Here is a 6,976-nt window from a genome sequence, read left to right on the forward strand (position 1 = left end):
ATTTAGGTCTTTAATCCATTTTGAGTTTATTTTTGTGTATGGCATTAGGAAGTGTTCTAATTTCATTCTTTTACCTGTAGCTGCTGGACACAATTTTTTCCCCTCAAATCTTTGGAAATTTCTCCATTGTCCTCTAATTTGTATTGTTGAGGAAAAGTCTAATACCATCTCTGTTTTTGTTCCTTTGCAGCAAATTTTAGTGTAGGATTCTTTATCCTTAAAATTCAAAACTCACATACTTCTAGTACCTTCTCTAGAACACTGCACAGAGGTAATAGTTTATTTTAATTATGCCTGCAGATATGGGTGTTTCTTTACCTCATATAATAGAAGACAATGGAAGTTGTCTTCTATTATATGTTAAAATATAATTTTTGATTATTTGCTTTAATTTTCTTCTTAAGTTTTCTTTTATATCAAAGTTAAATGTGACAGAGTTTAAAGAGTCAACAAGTTCCCTCTAGTTTGTGGTGAGAAACAGCAGTCTCCTACCCCCTACTCTGTTTCTCCCTTCCAGGAATTAATTATTTTTACCTCTCTTGGCTGATTATTTTGTTTATTAACTCTTTGTAATATTGTAAACAATTACGTATTGTAAACAATATGTCTTTATTGCTACCTCTAGATTTTTTACTTTTTGTCCTAATCTATTGATTTTCCACTATGGTTCAGAAAGAACTTTGCTTTCTTTTTTCTCCAGCATCCTCCAAGTTTAATTACCCTTCCCATGTCCATCTTCCAGTATAACTATATCATAATTTTGGTTAGATTAATTGTCAGTGTTTACATTATTATTAATAAGTAAACACTCTTCACAGATGAGCTATGTGGTATGATTATTTCTTTTCTCACATAACTTTTTTTTTCCTGGAGTTAATAATTGTCCTCTTTTTTCATTTGCTTAGCTTTTCCTTTTTACTAATTCAACTATAAACTCTTAACCAACTGTCAAGATGTTTATTCACGTTAGGTATTCTATCAATGTCATCTTCCTTTCTAGGAGCCTTCTGACCTGCTTTAATTTGGCCTAGTTTCCTTCTGGGCCTGAAGTGCAGTTAACATCCTATGATCTCCTTTAACCATCATCTTAGGAATTCCCTTTGCCTTCCTCCAATATTTGAGGCTTTCTTTTCTGTATCCTATGTCTTCTTCCTGGTTTATCCTCTCATTTTTATGGAGCACTCCAGTACCTTCTCTAGAACACTGCACAGAGGTAAATTTTTGGACAATTACCATGTCTGACTTGCTTTTATTCTACTCTGACAGTTGACTGATTATTTGACTAGTATGAAATTCTAAGACAGAAATAATTTTTTTCCATAATTTTTAAGATATTGCTCTTCCTCTAGCTTTAAGGTTTGTACTTGGGCAGTATAAACCCATTCTGGTAACATTCTTTGTATGTGAATCACTCTCTCTCTCTCTCTCTCTCTCTCTCTCTCTCTCTCTCTCTCTCTCTCTCACTCTCTCTATCTCTTTCCTTACAAGATATTCTATTTGTCCTTAGTATTATTCTGGAAATACATATCGTTCAGTTCTGGAAAATTTTCTTAAATTACTTCATTGGTAACATTAACCCTCTGTTTTCTCCTCCTAAATTTTCTCTTCTATTTTCCATCTCTTTGTGTTAATATTTTTTTCTTTTTTCTTTCTTTTTTTGTATTTTTGGTTTGAGTTTACTTTCTGGAGTATTTTCTCACCTCTGTCTTCCAACTCTGCCACTAAATATTTGAGATATTTATGTATCATATTTTTAATTTTAAGAGCTGTTTTTTGTTCTTTATATTTTTATATGATCTTGTTCTTATTTCATGAACATAATATCTCCTCGTGGATTAATGATTTTTTTTAAGTTTTCTTTTCCTTACATAGTCTGCTTCCTTCAAATTGTCTTTTATGGGACTTCCCTGGCAGTCCAGCGGTTAAGACTTTGCCTTCCAGTGCAGGGAGTGCAGGTTCGATCCCTGGTTGGGGAGCTAGTATCCCACCTGTCTCGTAACCAAAAAACCAAAACATGAGACAGAAGCAATATTGTAACAAATTCAATAAACACTTTAAAAAAATGGTCCACATCAAAAAAAAGTTGCCTTTTACTCTTTGTTTGGTCTCTTTATTTAATATTCAAGGCATTCCTTAACATTTGATAATCCTTGGTTGTGTATTCACATTTAAGACTGAGAATTTGAAAAGCTGATTGGAAACTGAGTGCTTAGATAGGTTTGTTGACTATAAGCCAAAGGGCAGGTGAATTTCTAAAGTCCATTTCTTCAGAACTAGGCTGGTCAGATTTTCCCAGAGAAGATACTAATATCCTGCCTGGAGGGCAAAGACCTGGTCACCTGTGTTGGAGGACCCAGTTAGGGAAGAGACCTAGGGGAGCCAGCATGCAGCGTGCAACTATCCCCTAATCTTCTCAGCTTCAGTGCTATACTCTGGCTCTCAGCCTTACTCTGTGTTTACGCTTTTCAGAGACAAACCTCCAGTCTTTTGCCAGGGCTGGAGGGGATAGTCACCTGGCCACTCAGTGTGGGCGAGGGAATCAAACTGCTTCTTAAAATTTCAACCAGTTCTTTCATAGGTACCTTTTGCAACAAATTCCTGAGCCTTTTGACGACTCAGTGGTATATGTTGGGTTTGTTTTCAGCTTTTTCCACTGTGGCTTTGGATGCACCCTTCTCTGGTCTGCTAAATATTTACCACTCTTATTTGTTCTCCCTTTTCCAAAAGTTTAGTGCTATTGTCCCCCTGTACTTTTTCTCTTGCCTTTGTGAGTTTATGCCCCTAAAGTCTCATATTTTCTTTGACACAACTGTGTAGCTGTCAGATCTCCATTCTCTGCTCTTTGAGTCTATGATCTCATCTCACTTCATTCTCATATCTTTTGTTCATTTCCTCTGTTTTCTAAGAAAGCTTCTAAAGTTTGTCCTCCATACCATTCAGCTTTTTCCTGCTTCTAATGTAGTTTTAAATTCTGCATTTTAGTTTCCTTACAGATGCCCTTTACCTTATCCACCTGTTGTTAACAGTAAATCTTTTCCTAAGTCATTTAAGGAATTTTAATGGGTTGTTGGGAGAAGCTAATGGACACCTAGCCAGATGCCTTCTTAAACTGGGACTCAGCCTTTTCATTTTGGAAATCTGTTGTATTCACTGAAATTGACACATTTAAGTATTAAACTAAGATGTACTTGCTATAATTGACATAAAATATAAATTGGGGTTCCCGAAATGTCCCTGTCCCAACCTTAGTGAATCATGTATTCTTTTTTTAAAAAAAAGTATTTATTTTTTGGGAGACTGAGTTGGGTTTTCGTTGCAGTGCACGGGCTTCTCACTGCGGAGGCTTCTCTTGTTGCAGAGCCCAGGCTCTAAGCCCACGGGCTTCAGTAATTGTGGCCCACGGGGTCTACAGCTCAGGCTCAGTAATTGTGGTGCACGGACTTAGTTGCCCCACGGCATGTGAGATCTTCCCGGACCAGGGATCGAACCCGTGTCCCCTGCATTGGCAGGCGGATTCTTAACCACTGCACCACCAGGGAAGCCCCATGTATTCTTTTTTATAAATTGTGAATGATATTTTATTTAGTCATTTCTGTTTACAGCTGAAACTCTGGGCATTCAAAATTAACATCCTTGCCCGTGAGCTTCTTCTTTTTTTTTTTTTTTAATTTACGTATTTACTTATATTTATTTTTGGCTGCATTGGGTCTTCACTGCTGCGTGCAGACTATCTCTAGTTGTGGCGAGCAGGGGCTACTCTTGGTTGTGGTGCGGGCTTCTCATTGCGGTGGCTTCTCTTGTTGAGGAACATGGGCTCTAGGTGCGTGGGCTTCAGTAGTTGTGGCATGCAGGCTCAGAAGTTGTGGCTCACGGGTTCCAGAGCGCAAGTTCAGTAGTTGTGGCACACGGGCTGAGTTGCTCCACAACATGTGAGATCTTCTCCGACCAGGGATCAAACCCGTGTTCCCTGCATTGGCAGGTGGATTCTTAACCACTGCACCACCAGGGAAGCCCAGGATCATGACTATTGAATAAACTACTGAAGGCATCAGTGACCACAATTCATTAGAAACTTCAGAGTTTAAGTGCTTCTTGACAAATATTTTCCAAATAGTCCTGGTGGATTTCGTTTAACAGGAGGGCAGAGATTAGACCACAGTAGAAATCAACCACAGTCTTTCAGCTGGGAGCATCTGTGAAATATCATGCATTACTGGGGAATTATTACAGTGGTCTTCAAATGTTTTCACTGACATAATCACTAAGTTCATTTTTAAAAACCCCATATTCCCTCATATGTTTTAAAGTTGACATATAAAAATTTTCATCATAAGTCTAAATAATTGCAAAGGATATAATTTATGGCATCTCATAAATACTGTCATTTAAAAATAAAAGTGTTCCATCACTCTTTTCAATGTATGGAATGGAGACTAAATACCATATATTTGATGGAATATAAATATTATCATCCATTTAAAAATACTTAAATTCTTCTCCAACAGCTAGGAATTTCACACTGTTCTTTTTTCTTCTAGAACACATATTTCTAATTTCCCCACAGAAGTTTATCCTAAAGTAATATAATGATATGCTTGGATTTTCTTTCATTGATTGAATCATTTTATTTCTACACTACAAAACTGATTTTTAGTTTTTAATTTCCTATAAGTCTCTAAGTGTTTAAAAAATTTCTTCTGGTTGACAATTATTAGCTTTATACAATTAATTAAAACAGCATAAATAATAACACAATTTTGATAAATTGACAAAAAGTAAAAATATATTGGGAATGAATTTTTAAAAATTAAAGTATAGTTGATTTACAATGTTGTGTTGGTTTCAGGTGTACAGCAAAGTGATTCATATGTATATATATGATGAATCAATTTGCTGTATATATATATATACTTTTTAAAAATTTATTTATTTATTTTTGGCTGTGTTGGGTCTTCGTTGCTGTGCACAAGCTTTCTTTAGTTATGGTGAGTGGGGGCTACTCTTGTTGCGGTGTGCAGGCTTCTTATTGTCGTGGCTTCTCTTGTTGCGGAGCATGGGCTCTAGGCACACAGGCTTCAGTAGTTGTGGCATGTGGGCTCAGTAGTTGTGGCTTGCGGGCCCTAGAGCTCAGGCTCAGTAGTTGTGGTGCACGGGCTTAGTTGCTCCACGTTATGTGGGATCTTCCGAGGCCAGGACTCGAACCCGTGTCCCTTGCAATGGCAGGCAGTTTCTTAACCACTGCGCCACCAGGGAAGCCCTATATATATTCTTTTTCAGATTCTTTTCCATAAGTTATCACAAGATATTGAATATAGTTCCCTGTGTTATACAGTAGGTCCTTGTTGTTTATCTATTTTATATATAGTTGTTTTTATCTGTTAACCCCAAACTCCTAATTTATCCCTCCGCCCAAACCTTTCCACTTTAGTAACCTAAGTTTGTTTTCTATGTCTGAGTCTGTTTCTGTTTTGTAAATAAGTTCATTTGTATCATTTTTTAAATTCCCCATATGTGATATCATATGATATTTGTCTTCTCCATCTGACTTATTTCACTTAGTATGATAATCTCTAGGTCCATCCACGTTGCTGCAGATGGCATTATTTCATTCTTTTTTATGGCTGAGTAATATTCCATTGTACATATATACCACATCTTCTTTATCCATAAATCTGTGGACGGACACTTACGTTGCTTCCAAGTCTTGGCTATTATAAATAGTGCTCCTACAAACATCAGGGTGCATGTATCTTTTCAAATTAGAGTTTTCATGTTTTCTGGATATATCCCTAGGACTGGGATTGCTAGATCATATGGTAACTCTACTTTTAGTGTTTTAAGGGACCTGCATACTGTTCTCCATAGTGGCTGCACCAATTTATAGGAAATGCATTTCTTTACAAGATAAATAGGGCTTTTAACAACTTAATTCATTAATTCCATCAATTCTATGTCTATTTTTTATTTTTATAGATGTAAGCACTGGGAAAACTTGTTCAATACATACACGGAAGGGACTTGAAGAAGTCTTCTCTTTGCAACATCACTTATTTCTTTGCATGCCTGAAATATAAGCCAAACAAACAAATAAACACACACAAAAACAAAGGGATCTAGTCTCAAAAGTTACTTTTAACAATATATCAACTTTAACTTGATTGATCCTTTTAAAATTCTATCAAAGGCAAAAAAATAATGAAAACTACCACTTGCAGAAATGTATTACCCAGTCATTAGAGCCATTCACTTCCTCAGTTTCTGGGAAATATGTAAAAAAGGTCTTACCACAATTTAACACATGATTGCTATTCTTTTCCTTAGTGGCACCTTTTTCAAACCAATATTTTCAGAAAGGGTTGAGGTAGAGAGATTGGTTCAAGATGGCAGAGTAGAAGGACGTGCTCTCACTCCCTCTTGCGAGAACACCAAAATCACAACTAGCAGCTGGACAATCATCGACAAGAAGACACTGAAACTCACCAGAAAAGATACCCCACATCCAAAGACAAAGGAGAAGCCACAATAGGACGGTAGGAGGGGCACAATCACAGTAAAATCAAATCCCATAACGGCTGGGTGGGTGACTCACCAACTGGAGAACACTTATTCCACAGAAGTCCACCCACTGGAGTGAAGGTTCTGAGCCCCACATCAGGCTTCGCAACCTGGGGGTCCGGCAATGGGAGGAGGAATTCCTAGAGAATCAGACTTTGAAGCCTAGTGGGATTTGATTGCACGACTTTGACAGGACTGGGGGAAACAGAGACTCCACTCTTGGAGGGCACACACAAAGTAGTGTGCACATCGGGACCCAGGGGAAGGAGCAGTGACCCCAGGGGAGACTGAACCAGACCTACCTGCTAGTGTTGGAGGGTCTCCTGCAGAGGCGGGGGGTGGCTCTGGTTCACTGTGGGGAAAAGGACACTGGCAGCAGAAGTTCTCAGAAGTACTCCTTGGCGTGAGCCCTCCCAGAGTC

General features: G+C 37.8%; 1 long non-coding RNA gene across 3 annotated transcripts in view; it reads left to right on the forward strand.

The window, feature by feature from the left end:
- Positions 1–6,976, forward strand: part of LOC114487342 (uncharacterized) — a 78,945-nt gene that overhangs the window by 13,270 nt on the left and 58,699 nt on the right. The gene's annotated exons all lie outside the window — the stretch shown is intronic.

The sequence above is a fragment of the Physeter macrocephalus genome, chromosome 12, assembly GCF_002837175.3.
Source record: "Physeter macrocephalus isolate SW-GA chromosome 12, ASM283717v5, whole genome shotgun sequence".
Taxonomy (NCBI): Eukaryota; Metazoa; Chordata; class Mammalia; order Artiodactyla; family Physeteridae; genus Physeter; species Physeter macrocephalus.